This window comes from Podarcis melisellensis (genome assembly GCF_964234715.1).
Source record: "Podarcis melisellensis genome assembly, chromosome: 2".
Classification (NCBI taxonomy): Eukaryota; Metazoa; Chordata; class Lepidosauria; order Squamata; family Lacertidae; genus Podarcis; species Podarcis melisellensis.
Genome location: NC_138529.1, coordinates 112,760,205 through 112,778,621, shown reverse-complemented (window position 1 = coordinate 112,778,621; position 18,417 = coordinate 112,760,205). Strand labels below are relative to the sequence as shown.

Genomic DNA, 18,417 nt, shown 5'->3' with positions numbered 1-18,417 from the left:
AATCTTTCTCAATTTACCATTATTGTCTTTAACTTTATCTTACCTTCAAGACCATAGACTTCAAAAATTAGAATTTAAACCATATTTATACTTAACTCCTTCAAGCCTTTCTGCTAAAGCCAATTGGTTCCTTTCCAGCACAATCTGCTATTTCATTAATATTACACAGAAATAAAAAGATATATAAAAAGAGGTTCTCTTTTAATTTTGTCCGTCGTCCCTTCTTCCTGGTTTCGGGTTGTGTCAGTCCTTTCTTCCCTTTAAGTCTTAACCATCAATCCGGTGTTCTGATGTCTGAGGCTCTCAGGTCACTTCCATGTCCCCTCTGCTGGTTTTCTTATTTCCTGTTTATGATAAGACACTTCCTTGTCCCTTGTTGAATTCTTTCGTAGTTTCTTCCCTTTCTCCTTGGGGAGTGGGTCTCTGGGGAATTCCATGCAGTCGTATTCTCCATTTTCTTTCATCAGGTTGTTCCATTCCCCACAGTCCCACTCCCCTATGCTGATTTTGTAATCCAAGCAATAGTTGTTCCAGAGAAACTTATCATTTTGTTTCACAGTCCAGACACTCTTCAAGTTTGATGACTTTAGATCTCTCCCTTTGTAACTTTTGAGGTGCAATCGCAACCTCTTCCATCTTCCACTGCCCTTGGACTTGCCTTGAGTCAGTTTCCTGAATTGGTTGTAGTGAAGTTTCTTTCTCTTCTTTTCCTGTCAGTTCAGACTTTCTGGCTACAGCAGCCATAAAATCCAGCTTTTCATTCATCAAGTTCATATCCTCATGCAGCTGCTGCAGCAAAGCATTCACTTTGCCAAGGGCAGAAGGTGGAATTTCCTCCCTGCTCATTTCTGTTCAAGGTCAAGTATCTGGTCCCACACTGATTCTCACAGCTGTTATGTCTCCCTGTGGACTGCAGCAAAAAAATTGACAAGCTCCCTCTAGGGGACACAGTTTCTATTTAATGCCCATCTTTAAAATGTATCCAACAAAGGAAAATTTACTTTCAATTTTCTAGTACTTTGTTTCCTTACAATACAAAAAAGCAGAGAGCAACATTAAAGTTAATTTGTTTCTCTTTTATTTCTATCTGTCCAAGAATATTCCGTTTTCTTCAAAGATTACTGTCCTGACGTCCCGTCCCCGGGTTTGGGACGTTGGAAATTTATATTCCTTGACTCTCTTTCTGCAGGGTTAGACGGTCAAAGTTCTTCCCCCCCCTTTCCTCCTGTTGTCAAGAGGGTTTTGGTGGTCATGGGTGCAGGAAATTTCAATCTTAAGATCAAATTCCAGGCTATTTAGCTTGTACGATCTTTGCTTCAGTCTGTTTACAAAAAGCGGAAGGCGGACTTCCTGTTTAGACCTTCCCGCTTCGTTACCTAATTCAAGGTTTTTCCTTAGTCAAATCTTCCGTTTTTACTCACGGGTACTTGTTTAGAGTCCAAATGTCATCAGGAAAAAGTCAGCGCTCTCCAGCGATGGCTGTGCGGCTTCCCTCCGTGAAAATAGCAATCGGTCCGCTGCACCGCGCTGCTCATCCCACTTCGCTCCGGAGCCCCAAAAGGGGGTTTCCTTGCGAGTAGGGGAGGCGCTCTTGGTGCTTTGCCGAACCCCACGTCCCCAGGCTTCTCCACCTGGGGTTTCTAGCGGGTCCCCACCTTCGCCGCAGTGGGAAGACCCAGTTTCCACGGAGCCCATTCCTCCGGTCGGAGGAACTCCGCCATTCGCCGATGGTGCTAACCCGGAAGTCCAAATCCACCTGTTTCTTTAGCATCAGTTAATATCTTAAATTTTATTTGAGGCTTCTTGCCCTGCCAGACAAATCTAGAAATATCTCTCTGCCACTTCTTGAAACAATCCATTTTATCTACAATTTGCAATGTTTGAAACAAAAACAGCATCCTTGGCAATACATTCATTTTTATCACAGCAATCCGGCCTAGCAATGATAACTTCAAATTTGATCATATTTCTAAATCCTTTTTCACTTCCATCCAGCATTTTTCATAATTGTCTTTAAATAAATTTACAAGACAGAGCTGTTCCACCAGGCCTTTGGTCAGGGCGCAGCCTGACTCCCTCCTCTGGCAACCCGCACAGAATTTTGCTTAATCGGTTGCCATCAATTTGATTTTAATTAATTTTTATAATGAAATATTTTTAGAATGTGTGATTATTTGACTGTTTGATTATTTGATTGTTGTTAGCCGCCCTGAGCCCAGCTTCGGCTGGGGAGGGCGGGATATAAATAAAGTTTATTATTATTATTATTATTATTATTATTATTATTATTATTATTATTAATTTTTGGCGGTCATATTAACCCCTAGGTATTTCACTTTCTTAACCAGTGTTAATCCTGTCTCCTTCTGAAACCTCTCTCTCTCAATCACTGTTAGATTTTTCTCTAAAACCTTGTTGTTGTTTAGTCGTGTCCGACTCTTCGTGACCCCATGGACCAGAGCACGCCAGGCACCTCTGTCCTCCACTACCTCCCGCAGTTTGGTCAAACTCATGCTGGTAACCTCGAAAACACTATCCAACCATCTCGTCCTCTGTCGCCCCCTTCTCCTTGTGCCCCCCATCTTTCCCAGCATCAGTGTCTTCTCCAGGGAGTCTTCTCTTCTCATGAGGTGGCCAAAGTACTGGAGCCTCAGCTTCACGATCTGTCCTTCCAGTGAGCACTCAGGGCTGATTTCCTTAAGAATGGATGCGTTTGATCTTCTTGCAGTCCATGGGACTCTCAAGAGTCTTCTCCAGCACCATAATTCAAAAGCATCAGTTCTTCGGCGATCAGCCTTCTTTATGGTCCAGCTCTCACTTCCATACATCACTACTGGGAAAACCATGGCTTTAACTATACGGACCTTTGTTGGCAAGGTGGCGTCTCTACTTCTCAAGATGCTGTCTAGGCCTGTCATTGCCCTTCTCCCAAGAAGCAGGCGTCTTTTAATTTTGTGGCTGCTGTCACCATCTGCAGTGATCATGGAGCCCAAGAAAGTAAAATCTCTCACTGCCTCCATTTCTTCCCCTTCTATTTGCTAGGAGGTGATGGGACCAGTGGCCATGATCTTCGTTTTTTTGATGTTGAGCTTCAGACCATATTTTGCGCTCTCCTCTTTCACCCTCATTAAAAGGTTCTTTAATTCCTCCTCACTTTCTGCCATCAAGGTTGTGTCATCTGCATATCTGAGGTTGTTGATATTTCTTCCGGCAATCTTAATTCCAGCTTGGGATTCATCCAGCCCAGCCTTTCGCATGATGTATTCTGCATATAAATTAAATAAGCAGGGAGACAAAATACAGCCTTGTCGTACTCCTTTCCCAATTTTGAACCAATCAGTTGTTCCATATCCAGTTCTAACTGTAGCTTCTTGTCCACATAGAGATTTCTCAGGAGACAGATGAGGTGATCAGGCACTCCCATTTCTTTAAGAACTTGCCATAGTTTGCTGTGGTCGACACAGTCAAAGGCTTTTGCATAGTCAATGAAGCAGAAGTAGATGTCTTTCTGGAACTCTCTAGCTTTCTCCATAATCCAGCGCATGTTTGCAATTTGGTCTCTGGTTCCTCTGCCTCTTCTAAATCCAGCTTGCTCTTCTGGGAGTTCTCGATCCACATACTGCTTGAGCCTTCCTTGTAGAATTTTAAGCATAACCTTGCTAGCGTGTGAAATGAGTGCAATTGTGCGGTAGTTGGAGCATTCTTTGGCACTGCCCTTCTTTGGGATTGGGATGTAGACTGATCTTCTCCAATCTTCTGGCCACTGCTGAGTTTTCCAAATTTGCTGGCATATTGAGTGTAGCACCTTAACAGCATCATCTTTTAAAATTTTAAATAGTTCAGCTGGAATACCATCACTTCCACTGGCCTTGTTATTTGCAGTGCTTTCTAAAGCCCGTTTGACTTCACTTTCCAGGATGTCTGGCTCAAGGTCAGCAACCACACTACCTGGGGTGTACGAGACATCCATATCTTTCTGGTATAATTCCTCTGTGTATTCTTGCCACCTCTTCTTGATGTCTTCTGCTTCTGTTAGGTCCTTACCACTTTTGTCCTTTATTATGGTAATCTTGTTTTCATCTTATTCAACTTAAATCCCGCTACCTGACCAAATTCTTGAATCAGTTCCAATACTCTTTTGGAACTTTAGATTCTGGCTCCTGTAATGTCAATACCAGATCATTGGCAAATGCTTTCAATTTGTACTGTTTAGCTCCGACTTGTATACCTTTAACCAATGGATCCCTTCTAATCATATTTAAAAGGACCTCCAGGACCGATATAAAAAGCAAAGGAGAAATTGGGCAACCTTGTCGTGTTCCTTTCTCTAACTTAAATTCTTCCGTCACCACATTGTTGACAATTAATTTAGCCTTTTGTTCTGAATAGATTGCACCTATACCATTTCCAAAACCTTGGCCAACCCCCATCCCCTGTAAATTCTTCTTCATAAAACTCCAGGAAATATTGTCAAAGGCTTTCTCCGCGTCCACAAATATCAAAACTGCTTTGGTGTTAATATTCACTTGTAATTTTTCTAAAATGTTAATTATATTCCTCGTATTGTCAGACAAGTGCCTGCCCGGGAGAAAGCCCGCTTGATCTTTATGTATTTCTTCTACTAAAACCTTTTTTAGTCTTTTAGTTATGATATCTGCAAAAATTTTATAATCCACATTGAGCAAAGATATGGGGCGGTAGTTCTTAAGCTGTGCCTTCTCAGACTCTGTTTTCGGTATAAGTGTAATATAAGCTTCCTTCCACAATTCTGGTGCCTTTTTCCCTTCCAATATTTCATTGCAAACTTTCTTTAAAGGTTGTACTAACCATTCTTTCAAGGATCTATAATATCTTGAAGTCAAACCATCCGGCCCTGGAGATTTGCCTAATTGCATGTTCTGATTGGCCCCTTCTACCTCCTGCTCCGTTATTTTGTAATTCAACATTAGCTTATTTTCTTGAGAGATTTTTTTGTAGTCCATTTATTTTCAAAAATCTATCAATGTCCATTTCTTTCTGCGTCTCCTGTGTATATAGTTGTTTAAAGTACCTCTGAAAGCACTTCCTGATCTCCACTGGATTCTGTATATTATTTCCCTCCACTTCCAAATTCGTAATGGTATTGAGTTTTTGTCTCATCTGTTTAATTTTCCATTCTATTTCCTGGTTCATCATTTTCATATATTGTACTTGATATAACTTTATCTCTTTCAGAATCTCCTGTAACTTTGGTTTCACTCTCAGTTTCTTCTCTCCTTCCTTTATTTTCTCCAAAATCTTATCTTTATTTTTCATTTTGCGCTCTCTTCTTAATTGCATTCTGTTGTATCAAAAATCCTCTCATAGCTGCTTTACTTGCGTCCCAGATTACTCTTTTTCAACAGTGGTGTTCATATTTATCTCAAAGTAGTCCCTCAAGGTTTTTTGGGCCTTCTTAGTCACATCTTCGTTCCTAAACAAAGTGCCATTCATTCTCCATCTAAAGGAACCAATTGGTGTTAGTTTCATTTCCATCTTCACAGCATTGTGGTCGGAGCAATTTTTAGGGCAGATTTCCACTTTTCTAGTCTTCGGAGCCAGCCCTCTAGTTACCCAAATTTGGTCAATTCTTGTCCATGTCATTTTGGCCTCAGAGAAGAAAGTTCCCTCTCTTCCCAAGGGGTTCTTCGTTCTCCAAATGTCAACTAAATCCATATTGTCAGTCATGTCAAAACAAGTTTTTGGTAGTCTACCATCCTTAGTAACTACCTGTCTCTGTGCCTTGTCCATATTTGTAGTCACCACTCCATGTCCCCCATCAAAATCATATTGTAATCCATATGGTCCATCAGAGTCTCATGTAACTTCTTAAAAAATTCCGATTTCCCCTTGTTTGGTGCATAGATGCCTACTATCAAAAATTTCTCTCCTTGTGATTGAATTTAAATTGCAACAAATCTTCCTTGGTCATCTTTAAATATAAATTTCGGTGATAGGCTCTCCTTTGCATAAATTACTACTCTTTTTTTAACTTTGTCTGATGAAATAAATTCATGGCCCAGTCTTTTATTACTCAATACCTTCCTGTGTAGCCTTATCACATGTGTTAGCATACACCAGCTAACTTATACGGGGGAGAAACCATTGGAACGTATTGAATGTGGGACGAGCTTCAACAGGGAGGATAAACTTACATTACACTGGCGAACTCCCAAAGGGGAGTAGCTTGAGTCAATATGGAAGCTTAGGAAACTTCTGCTAACTCAAATGGGAAAAACCAAATTTATGAAATGTGGAAAAAGCTTCAGAGGGAGTGGAGACCTTAATATTCATAAGATAATTCACACAGGTGGGAAACCATATAAATGTATGGAGTTTTCCGCTCAGGTTTCCCAGATTTCCTGGAAAGTAAGATGATTGTCAATTTTCTGGATGTACAGAAAAAAATTTGTGTTGGTTTTCAATAATAATAATATTTATTACCACGCCCATCTGGCTGGATTTCCCCCGCCACTCTGGGTGGCTTCCAACAAAATATTGAAATACAATAGTCCTTCAGATATTAAAAGCTTCCCTAAACAGGGCAGCCTTCAGATGTCTTTTAAAGTCTGGTGGCTGTTTTTTCCTTTGACATCTGGTGGGAAGGTATTCCACAGGGAGGGCACCACTACTGAGAAGGCCCTCTATCTGGTTCCCTGTAACTTTGCTTCTCACAGTGAGGGACCTGCCAGAAGGCTCTTGGTGCTGGACCTCCATGTCCAGGCAGAACGATGGAGGTGGAGACTCTACTTCAGGTATATTGGATCGAGGCCGTTTAGTGCCTTAAAGGTCAGCACCAATGCTTTGATTTGTGCTCAGAAATGCAATGGGAGCCTATCTTGGTCTTTCAATACCAGTGTAATGTGCTCTTGGCGGCTGCACCCCATCACCAGTCTAGCTGCCGCGTTCTGGATTCATTGTTGTTTGCAGATCACCTTCAAAGGTAGCCCCACGTAGAGTGCATTGCAGTAGTGCAAGTGGGAGATAACTGGTGCATGCACTAGTCTGGCAAGACAGTCTGCGGGCAGATAGGGTCTCAGCCTGCGTACCAGATGGAGCTGGTAAACAGCTGCCCTGGACACAGAATTGACCTGCACTTCCATTGACAGCTGCAAGTCCAAAATGACTCCCAGGCTGTGCACCTGGTGCTTTAGGGGTACAGTTACCCCATTCAGGACCAGGGGGTCCTCCACACCTGCCTGCCTCCTGTCCCCGCAAAACAGGACACCTGCCTTGTCAGCATTCAACTTTAATATGTTAGCTGCCATCCATCCTCCAACCGCCTCCAGACACTCACACAGGACCTTCACCCTCTTCACTGGTTCTGATTTGAAAGAGAGGTGGAGCTGGGTATCCGCATACTGATGAACATCCAGCCCAAACCCCCTGATCTCTCCCAGCGGCTTCATGTAGATGTTGAAAAGCATGGGGAGAAGACGGAACCCTGAGGCACCCCGCAAGTGAGAGCTCAGGGGTCTGAACACTCATTCCCCAACACTACTCAACCACCAACAACACTTTCTTTTTTTTTTTTTTAATATAATTTTTATTAGGTTTATAATATACAACATTCAAATTGCAAATATATTTTTCCATAAATCTAATGGACTCCCCCCATCTTCCAAGCACTGCATTCTCTGTAAATCCAAAACCTCAGCAATTTGTTAACTTATTTTAAACATAATAATATATCTTCCATTTTATCGTGATATCTGGTCTCTAAACATTTCAATCCAAATCCATTAATTTTTAGTTTCAACACAATAAAATTATTTCATTACACCACTTCTGTCTTGTTGTGCCTTATTTACCAATTCAAAAATTTACCGATACTGAAGCTGTACTTTCCTAGAAAGGAGCATTTTTTAACATTCATACAACTTATAATGCTTTTTCAAATAGTCCTTAAATTTTTCCCAAACTTCCTCCGTTTCTTCTTCTCCCGAGTCTCGGATTCTGCCAGTCATTTCAGCCAGTTCCATATAGTCCATCAGCTGCGTCTGCCATTCTTCCAGTGTGGGTAGATTTTGAGTCTTCCAGTGCTTTGCCATCAAGATCCTTGCTGCTGTAGTAGCGTACATAAAGAAAATTCTATCTTTCTTAGCCACCCTCTGGTCTACCATGCCCAGGAGGAAGGCCTCCGGTTTCTTGGGTACGGTAAATCTAAGCACCTTTTTTAGTTCATTATGTATCATCTCCCAGAAGGCCTACACCTTCGGGCAGGTCCACCAGAGGTGTAGAAATGTCCCTTCCTCCTCTTTACATTTCCAACATTTATTATCAGACAGGTGATATATTTTTGCAAGCTTGACTGGGGTCATGTACCACCGGTATGTCATTTTCATAATGTTTTCCTTCAAGGCACTACATGCCGTGAATTTCATTCCGGTGTTCCATAACCTTTCCCAGTCTTCAAACATAATGTTGTGCCCCAAGTCCTGCGCCCACTTTATCATGGAGGATTTAACAATCTCATCCTGTGTATTCCATTTAAGCAGCAAGTTGTACATTCTCGAAATTAACTTAGATTTTGGCTCAAGCAACTCTGTCTCTAGTTTCGATTTTTCCTCCTGAAAACCCACTTTTTTGTCCGCTTTAAAAACTTCCTGGATTTGAGCATAATGCAACCAATCTCGCACCTTGTTTTTTAACTTTTCCATACTCTGCAACCTCCATTTATCTCCAATTTTTTCAATTATTTCCCAATATTTAGGCCACTGGGCCTCCATATTGAGTCTTTTACGTGCTTTGGCCTCCATCGGTGAGAGCCACCTCGGAGTTTTACTCTCCAATAAGTCTTTATATTTTGACCAGACCGTAAAAATTGCCCTTCTGACAATATGGTTTTTGAACAATTTATGAACTTTAACCTTGTCATACCACAAATATGCATGCCACCCAAAAGCATTGTCAAATCCCTCCAGGTCGAGGACATCGGTGTTCTCCAACAAAATCCAATCCTTCAACCAGCAGAGGGCTGCAGATTCATAATATAACCTCAAGTCCGGCAGGGCAAACCCCCCTCTTTCTTTCGCATCAGTTAGTATTTTAAACTTTATTCGGGGCTTTTTGCCCTGCCAGACAAATTTAGATATATCCCTCTGCCATTTTCCAAAACATTCCACCTTATCCACGATCTGGAGAGCCTGAAACAAAAATAGCATTTTCGGCAATACATTCATCTTTATAGCAGCTATTCTACCCAACAAGGAAAGTTTCAGTCTTGACCATGATTCCAAGTCTCTTTTGATCTCTGACCAACATTTCTCATAATTGTCCTTAAACAAATTCAAATTTTTGGAGGTCAGGTGCACCCCTAAGTACTTTGCTTTTTTAACCACATTTAGTTCTGTTTCTTTTCTGAACTCCTCTATTTCAGTAATTGTCAAGTTTTTTGCTAAAACTTTAGTTTTTTGTTTATTCAGCTTGAATCCCGCCACCCGACCAAAGTCTGAAATTAATTCTAACGCTCTTTTAGTACTAGAGGCTGGCTCCTGTAATGTTAATACCAAGTCATCTGCAAATGCTTTCAGTTTGTATTGTTTCTCTCCGACCACAATTCCCTGTGCCAACCGGTCATTTCTAATCATGTTCAATAGCACCTCCAGGACTGAAATAAATAACAGAGGAGATAGAGGGCACCCCTGTCGTGTCCCTTTTTCAATTTTGAACTCCTCTGTCACCACGTTGTTTACTATCAATTTAGCTTTTTGTTCTGAATAAATTGCTTCTATTCCATTTTCAAACCCCCGCCCTACTCCCATCCTTTCCAAATTTTTCTTCATAAACATCCAAGAAATGTTGTCAAAGGCTTTCTCCGCATCAATAAAGATCAACACCGCTCTTGTATTTGAGTTAATCTGTAAAAATTCCAGAATATCAATGATGTTTCTTGTGTTGTCAAATAAATGTCTGCCAGGGAGGAAGCCTGCTTGGTCCTTATGAATCACTTCATTTAATACTTTCTTGAACCTACTTGCCAGAATGTCTGCAAAGATTTTGTAATCCACATTTAGGAGTGAGATAGGACGGTAGTTTTTAAGTTGAGTTTTTTCAGTTTCTGATTTTGGTATCAACGTGATGAAAGCTTCTTTCCACGTTTCCGGTGCCTTCCTCCCTTCCATAATCTGATTACAAACTTCCAACAATGGTTGTGTCAATGAATCCTTCAATACCTTGTAATGTTTGGAAGTAAGTCCATCAGGTCCCGGAGACTTGCCCAGTTGGAGGTTCTGAATGGCGCATTCAATTTCTTGGATTGTGATATTACAGTTCAGGGTTGCTCTCATTTCCTGGGGTATTTTTGGTAATCCATTAGTTGTGACAAATTGGTCCACCTCCAAGCCTTTTTGTGGCCTTTGTGAATAAAGTTCTTTGAAGTATCTCTGGAAACACTTTCTGATTTCCTCGGGTTTCTGAACCATTCTCCCTTCAATCTCTAGATTTGTAACTGTATTAAGCTTTTGTCTCTTTTTCAGCTGCCAAGCCAACAACTTCCCGCACTTGTTAGCAGATTCAAAGGATCTTTGTTTCATTTGTTTAATTTTCCATTCCACCTCTTGATTTATCAGTTTCGAATATTGTGCCTGGAAAAACTTCACTTCTCTCAATACTTCCTTTGATTTAGGCCTGGATCTCAGTTTTTTCTCTCCTTCTCTTATTTTCTCCAAAATCTTCTCCTTCTTTTCATTCCAGAGCCTTTTTTTAATCGTGTTCTGCTGTATTAGAAACCCTCTCATAACTGCTTTACTTGCGTCCCAGATTGTTCTTTTTTCCACATTTGTCTTTAAGTTTATTTCAAAATAATCCTTTAAAGTTTTTTGGGCCTTCTTAACAATCTCCTGATCTCTTAACAAAGCGTCGTTCATTCTCCATCTGAAAGATCCGGTTGTATTTAATCTCAATTCCATTCTCAAAGCGTTGTGGTCGGAGCAGGTTTTTGGGCAGATTTCCACTTTTCTAGTCTTAGGTGCCAGCCCTCTAGTTATCCATATTTGGTCGATTCGCGTCCATGTCATGTGGGCCTCAGAAAAGAAAGTTCCTTCTTTCCCTAGAGGATTCTTGATCCTCCATATATCAATCAAATCCAAATTGTCAGTCATTTCGAAAAAGGTTTTTGGTAGTCTGCCATCTTTCGTTAAATTAGCACTTTGCGACTTATCCATATTCACTGAGGCAACGCCGTTCATATCTCCCAACATGATAATGTTGTTGTAATCCAAGTAGTCCAGCATAGTCTCATGCAGCTTCCTGAAGAATTCCGATTTTCCATCATTTGGGGCGTATATTCCTAGAATTAAAAACTTTTCTCCTTGTGTCTGAATTTCAATTGCCAAAATTCTACCCTGTTCATCTTTGAATACGAATTTTGGTGACAAGTTCTCCTTTGCATATATCACCACTCCTCTTTTCTTAACTTTGTCCGATGAGATAAATTCTTGGCCTAGCCTTTTGTTAATTAACACTTTTCTGTGGAGTCTTGTCACATGTGTTTCTTGCAGGCAAATAATGTCCAATTGTTCTTTTTTCAAGATATGAAATACTTTTCTCCGTTTTTCTGGAGAATTCCCGCCATTTATGTTCCAGCTAAGAAGCTGTAGAGACATCCTGGTCTACTTCTTAAATATCACAGTTGGGTATCTAATTTGTCCTCCGTTCCCGAAGGTTGCGGTGCCGGTCCGCCTCCAGATGGTACGGGTCTTGGTGGTGATCCCGGTGGTGGAGGCCAGGAATCTGCAGCTCTCTTTTGGAGGTCCTCCTCGTTGTCGTGTAGGAACTTCTGGTGGTCCTCTGGTGTTTTAATTCTTACCTTCTTTCCTTTATAGGTGAATGATAGACCTTGAGGAAATTCCCACCTATAAGGGATTGCGTTGTACCTTAACAATTTAGCCAAGTCTGTATATGAGGCTCTAAGGTCCAACAGATATTTAGGAATGTCTCTATAAATTTCTGCCCTTTTGCCTTCGACTTCCAGAGATTTTTTAAAATGTTGGCCTAGTATCTTGTCTCTTTCCTCTTTTGTTCTCAAACAAACCAAACAGTCTCTGGATTTGTCTTTCTTAACCGATCTTCCCAATCTGAAGGCCGTCACAATTTTGAAGTCTTTATCTTCCTCAATCCCCCAAAATTTAGAAAACAACTGCGTCAAAAATTCCTCTAGGTTGCCCTGCTCCAGCTCTGGGACGGCCCTCAGCCTAAGATTACATTCCTTACTTTTCAGTTCCACCATTGACAGGTAGGCTTGCTGTTCTCCTACCTGTCTTTTCAGAGGTCTTACTTCCCCTTTGATCTCCTCCACCTTATTGCACGCTTGCTCAGCTTTTTGATTGGCTTCCGCAGCTAGTTTGTAGTTCTCCGCCGTAGCTCCTTGCAGTTTCTCAATAGCCTGAGTATGCTGGGAAACCTGATCTGTTAACTTGCTGATAGTGGATGTAGCTCTGTCAATTTTAGATGACTGATCGTCCACCTTCTTATTCAAAAGTGCCAGTTGTTCCAAAATTTGTTTCAGGACTGGATCAGTTCCTCCAGTTGCCATATCTTCTGTTGCAAGCGTTTCAACTTCTTCCTCCTGCGCCGTCAGCACAGTTGGTACCGAGGATCTGCGTTGATGAGTCAACGTTGTTTGAACAAGCTGCCCAGCTCTCTTATCTTTTTTCTTTTCTTTAGCTTCCTCAGCTAAAGCTTCCTTTGCTTTAGATGCTCTTGTTTTCCCTGGGCCACTCATTCCCCAGCTGCCTCTGTTCAAGGTCAAATAGTCTTTCAATCCATGAGAAAGGCAAGTCCAGAATGTAAACAATTAAACCACAAAAAATCCCAATAAGGTACAGTTCCCAGACCTCTATACCTCCGCAAATCCACTAGGGGGGGTTTTCATAAGAAAGAAAGTTTCTTTTCCACCATCAAAGTTCCTATTTCAACTTTTATAGTCCCCAAGTTCGAAAAGGAGGCTTTCAGATAGTTCTGTTTCAAAATAGTGCCACAAGGTAACGGAATGGTTCCAATATCAGTGTTAAAGCGATAGTGTATCCATCAATGCAACAATTTGTATTTAAGAAAAAGTTTCAGCAGCCTGACAGTACTCCTTAGCAACACTGGCAGTCCGATAGCTCGGTTATCCCCTTCAATTCCACGTCACTTCACAATAGGGGGAAGATTCCTTAGCGCAATAAACCAACAAATTTAATCCTTCAATCTTTTTAATTTCTAGAAGAACACAGTCTGTTGATGCCCCTTCAAACTAATTTCAAAGTCTCTTTTGAGCGCTTCAGCCCACATCGGGTTTTTTGCTTTGCTCTGATTAGCAGGACCGGGAGACGGACTTCCTGTTACTCGCCTCCCGTTTTCAGACAAATTAAACGAATTTAAGTCAATCTTTGGTCAATCTTTAGTACCCCTTACTCACGGGTAAATTGCAGCCAATTCCGATGATTTTCAAGAAGAAAGGTCGACGCTCATCAGCAACAGCAGCGCGGCTTCACTTCCGCGAAAAGAGCGATGAACTCACAGCGCCGCTCCCCCGTTCACGTTCCGGAGCCTCTTACGAGGTCCCTTCCTCGTTTCTGGGGGGGCTTCTGGCACCCGCCGAGTCCCACGGCCGCAGGCTCGCTCTGCCTACGGTTTGTCTTAATGGGTCTCCGCTTTGCCGCAGCGGACGACCCTTTTTCGCGGAGCCCCTCTTCACACAGTAAAGAGGACCGCCATTGCCGTTTTGCGCCGCCTCCGGAAGTCCCACCAACAACACTTTCTGAACACGGCCCAAGAGGAAGGAGTGGAACCACTGTATAACAATGCCTCTAGATCCCAGTCCCTCTAGATGGACCAGAAGGATGTTATGGCCGATGGTGTCAAAAGCCTCTGAAAGATCCAGCAGAACTAGGAAACAGCTCTCACCTTTGTCCCTAGCCTGCCGGAGATCATCGACCGGCGTGCCCAGGTCTGTTTCAGTCCCATGATGAGGCCTGAATCCCAACTGGAAGGGATCCAAATGGTCCACATCTTCAGCAACCACCCACTCAATCACCTTGCCATAGAATGTTACCTCGGGTTAAGTCTACCCACCGTGGAAGAATGGCAGATGCAAGTAATAGACTATATGGAACTGGCTGAAATGACTGGCAGAATCCGAGATCAAGGAGAAGAGCAGGTGGAAGAGGATTGGAAGAAGTTCAAAGCCTATCTATAAAAACATTGTAAAACCTTTGAATATGGAGGACATTGAAAATGAAACGAAGGGGTTCTAGTGATCAAGTTAAATAAGAGTACAAAGGGAGGGCTAAAGGATGAAAATGAATAACGAATGATCCTGCTGAATTAATTATTAAATGGAATACAAGAACGGGAGGCGGGTGGAAGTAAGGAAAATAAGGTTTTGAAGGTTATAATCGGAAAGTGAGGTTTTTTATGCTAAATTTGATGTTTTATGTGTTTTTCTTTTTTCTTTTCGTGTGTTTTCTTTTTTTGTAACATCTGTGGATTTTTATGTTGGATTGTTAAATTTTTCTTTTTTCTTTGTTCTTTGTAAAACTCAATAAAATATTATTTTAAAAAATAAAAAATAGAATGTTACCTCGGGTTAATAACTTTGCTTCAGGATGAGAACAGAAATCGTACAGCGGCAGCAGGAGGCCCAATTAGCTAAAGTGGTGCTTCAGGTTAAGAACAGTTTCACGTTAAGAACAGACCTCCAGAACGAATTAAGTTCTTAACCTGAGGTACCACTGTAACTGCCTCTTTCAGTGTGTCTGGGAAGGCTCCCTCACAGAGAGAAGCATTCACCACCCCACGGAGCCCATCGCCCAGCCCTTCCCGGGTAGCATTTATGAGCCAGGATGGGCAAGAATCAAGGAGACAGGTGGTTGGTTTCACTCGTCCAAGCAGCCTGTCCACATCCTCGGACGTAGCAGATTGGAATTGATCCCACGCAACTTTACTAGACAGGACTCTAGCACTCACCAGCCCCTTCCCTGCTCCCACAGGGGAGTCTGCCTATCTGAATCTAAGTGACTTTATCTGGAAAAAACTTTGCAAAATCATTGCAGGAGATCATGTGCCCGTACCAGGCCCCATTGGAGAGATGGTTGCATTAAATTGCAAACCACCTGAAAGAGTCTCCTGCTGCTGTTTTCTGCAGATGCAAGAGGGGGGGTGAAGACGGTTTTATTCAGCTTTGCTATCGCCATTTGGTAGGCTTGACGTTGAGCTCTAACCCGTGTCCGGTCAGATTCAGAATGAGGTTTCTGCCACTGGTGCGCTAGCCGTCTCGTTGCCCTCAGATCCATGGAAAACCACGGGACTGTCCGGGCTCCATGCAATCAGAGAGGGCGCTTCAGAACCAGACAGTCAATAGTCCTGGTTAACTCCACATTCCAACGGGCCACCATGAAATCAGCTGAAAGGCCATCAGCATGGGATAAAACATCACCTACCACTCTCTGGAAACCATTTGGATAAATTAAGTGGCAGGGGCGGACCATCCAAATCGGTCCCGGGTCCCTACAGAGGGGAAGGGTTGTGGAGATGTCCAGTTGCACCAGGAAGTGATCTGACCATGGTACTTCTTTAGTTTCACTTTTACTTTTTTTAGTTTCACATCCATAGAGGTGAACACCAGGTCTAAGGAATGTCCACGACACTGAGTTGGGCCAAACCTATTCAGGGACAGCTCCATGGAGGCCATGCTTTCCACAAAGTCCCAATCGGCACCTTGTAAAGTTGTGTCGGCGTGAATGTTAAAATCCCCCAGGATAACCAAACTAGATGTCTCCAGGAGAACATCTGCCACAACCTGAAGCAGCTTGGGCAGGGAATCCTTGGTGCAGTGGGGTCGGTAATTACAAGATCGGTACATCAAAAGCAATCCTGTACTGCCCCTATTGTCCAACTTCAAGAACATGCGCTCAGAGAACTGGGTCTTCCCAATAGGACGCCTGGTGCAAATTAATGACTTCCTACAAATCACTGCAAACCACCACCCCCTCCCTGCCCACATGACTTGGGTTGCTGTGCGTAAGAGAAACCTGGTGGACAAGCAGCGGCAAGGACAGGTCCATTACTGCATACAAAAATATTCTTTTGTTTCTTTTGGGATGTCTGTTGTTAATAGGCCCCCCCCAAAAAAATCTGGTTTTTTGGGGAAAGTATGTCCTAACATTTTATTTAATTCTTCATTAATGGTATCCCAAATTTATTTAATTTTAGGGCACGTCCACCACATATGGGAGAAATTCCCTTCTTTAAGTTTGCACCTCCAACACTTTCCACTGGTGTTTTGGTACATTTTAGCCAATTTCGAGGGTTTAAGATACCATCTGAACATCATTTAAAAAAAAAAAATTATTGTATAACATGCTGTAAATCTTATGCCTCTTTTGCATGTTTTCCCATTTTTCGAAATCAATTGTATGACCGAAATCTTGTGCCCATTTGACCATGACAGCTTTAACCCCTTTGTCTTTTCAGTGCCAATTTAATAATAGTTTATACATTTTGGATAAATACAATTTGGATAAATTTTTATCATCATTTATAATCAATAATTTGTCTATTTCAAATAATTTTGTATCAAATCCATTTACTTTCTTGTCTTCCTCAAAAATTGCATTTAATTGATGGTATTGAAACCAGCCTATTCCTGTATGTCTTATTGTTTCATTCCCCCCCCCCATTTGTAATCTATTACACTGGTCAACAACAAATTTGTTGTCTGCATTTTTTCAGTTGATTTAGGATGAATCTAATGCGCTGAATCCAAAAATCACATTGGTTTTGCTCAACCAGGTCAGGTTTTTGAGCTATGGCCACATGTCTTTTTTTACGTTTTTGTTCACATGTACGCTTGTGTGGAGCATTTTAGAAGAAGTTGGTGGGGGTAAAATGCCATGTCGAATAATTGTTTTGATTGGAAATGATTATTTTAATGACAAGAAGTATTCAGGTCTGATAGTTCTGGGTGACAGTGCTCGCATCAGCATCTTCCGCAACAGGCATCAAAAGTACCTCCGTTTTTTTCTCGGAAGAGAAGGACTTGGTGTACTGTGCAGATATTGCACAGCTTCTGCTCAAGCTTGGGGTGCCACAGTACAAACCCAAAGATTGGAGACTGTTCATTGACAGCAGCAAGCGATCACTGAAATTTATTCTGCTACACAATGGCAACCAGTTTGCCTCTATACCCCTGGCTCACTCGAGTACACTGAAGGAGAACTATGAAGCGGTGAAGTATGTGCTGGAGAAAATTGGTTATGATCAGCATAAGTGGTTTATTTGTGTTTACCTGAAGATGGTGAACTTTTTGTTGGGACAACAGTCTGGCTTCACCAAGTACCCATGTTTTCTGTGCATGTGGGATAGTAGGGACCGTGCTTAGCATTACACGAAGAAGGACTGGCCTGTGCGGGAGGAATTGGTGCCTTGCAAAGAAAGGAACGTCATCAACGACCCTCTGGTGGACAGAGACAGAATACACTTCCCACCGCTGCACATCAAGCTCAGCTTAATCAAGCAGTTCACCAAGGCTCTGGACAAGGATGGTTACTGCTTCACTTACTTGTGCCAGGCTTTTCCAGGATTGACCATGGAGAAGTTGAAAGTTGGCATCTTTGACGGTCCTCAGATCCGTCAGCTCATCAGAGATCCAGAGTTCGGAACCTCAATGAACAAAGTGGAACTGGAAGCGTGGAAGGCATTTGTTCTGGTAGTGAAGAACTTTCTTGGCAACAATAAGGCCAGAAACTACGCAGAACTTGTCAACAACATGCTGACTGCTTTCAGGAACCTGGTGTGATGGTCTGGGAGTCCGATTCAGAGGGTGAATCGGAGGAATCCCAGCTTGCATAGGAGTCCCCGCCTCCAGGGCCGGCTGAACTGGGGCAGGGCCTTGATTCTGAGGTGCCTGCACCTGTGCCGGATCCTCAGGAGCAGACACCAGGTGAATCCATTCTGGCTCCAGAGGTGGTTGAGGACTCAGTTCCTACAGGTGAGTCTCCCCTAAGGCCCAGTAACCCTTCAGCTTCTCCTGAACTGCAGAGGCTCAGGGCAGAGAGGCGAAGGGAACTGGTTTCTCCCAGGAGGAGTGCTCGCCTTAAGGCCAGGAGAGGAAGGTCTCCTGGGGGCCGGGACAGCCCCTGGCCTCAGAGAAGATAAAGGCCAGTCAGCCCGGTCCCAGGTTGCGGGAGCAACTTCGTCATTGAGTACCTGCTCCTGTCCGGACCCAGACCTGACCCTCCAGTGTTCCTGTCCCCGCTCGGCTTCCTGCTTCGGACCTCGCCCCGCTCCTTGTGAACTGTTTCCAGGCTCGTGACCCAGGACCGGACTTCGACTACGTCAACGGTAACCTTCCCCCCGGGACCAGCACACCTGGGCTGCAACATGAGCATCAAGATGTACTACCTATTTTCACAT

The 18,417-nt window shown here is 42.7% G+C and overlaps 1 long non-coding RNA gene across 1 annotated transcript in view; it reads left to right on the top strand.

The window, feature by feature from the left end:
- Positions 1–567: 567 nt before the first annotated feature.
- Positions 568–18,417, top strand: part of LOC309365332 — a 37,779-nt gene continuing 19,929 nt past the window's right edge. Inside the window, exon 1 of the long non-coding RNA XR_014166016.1 lies at positions 568–6,328. This is a non-coding gene — a long non-coding RNA (uncharacterized lncRNA). The remainder of the gene's footprint in view (positions 6,329–18,417) is intronic.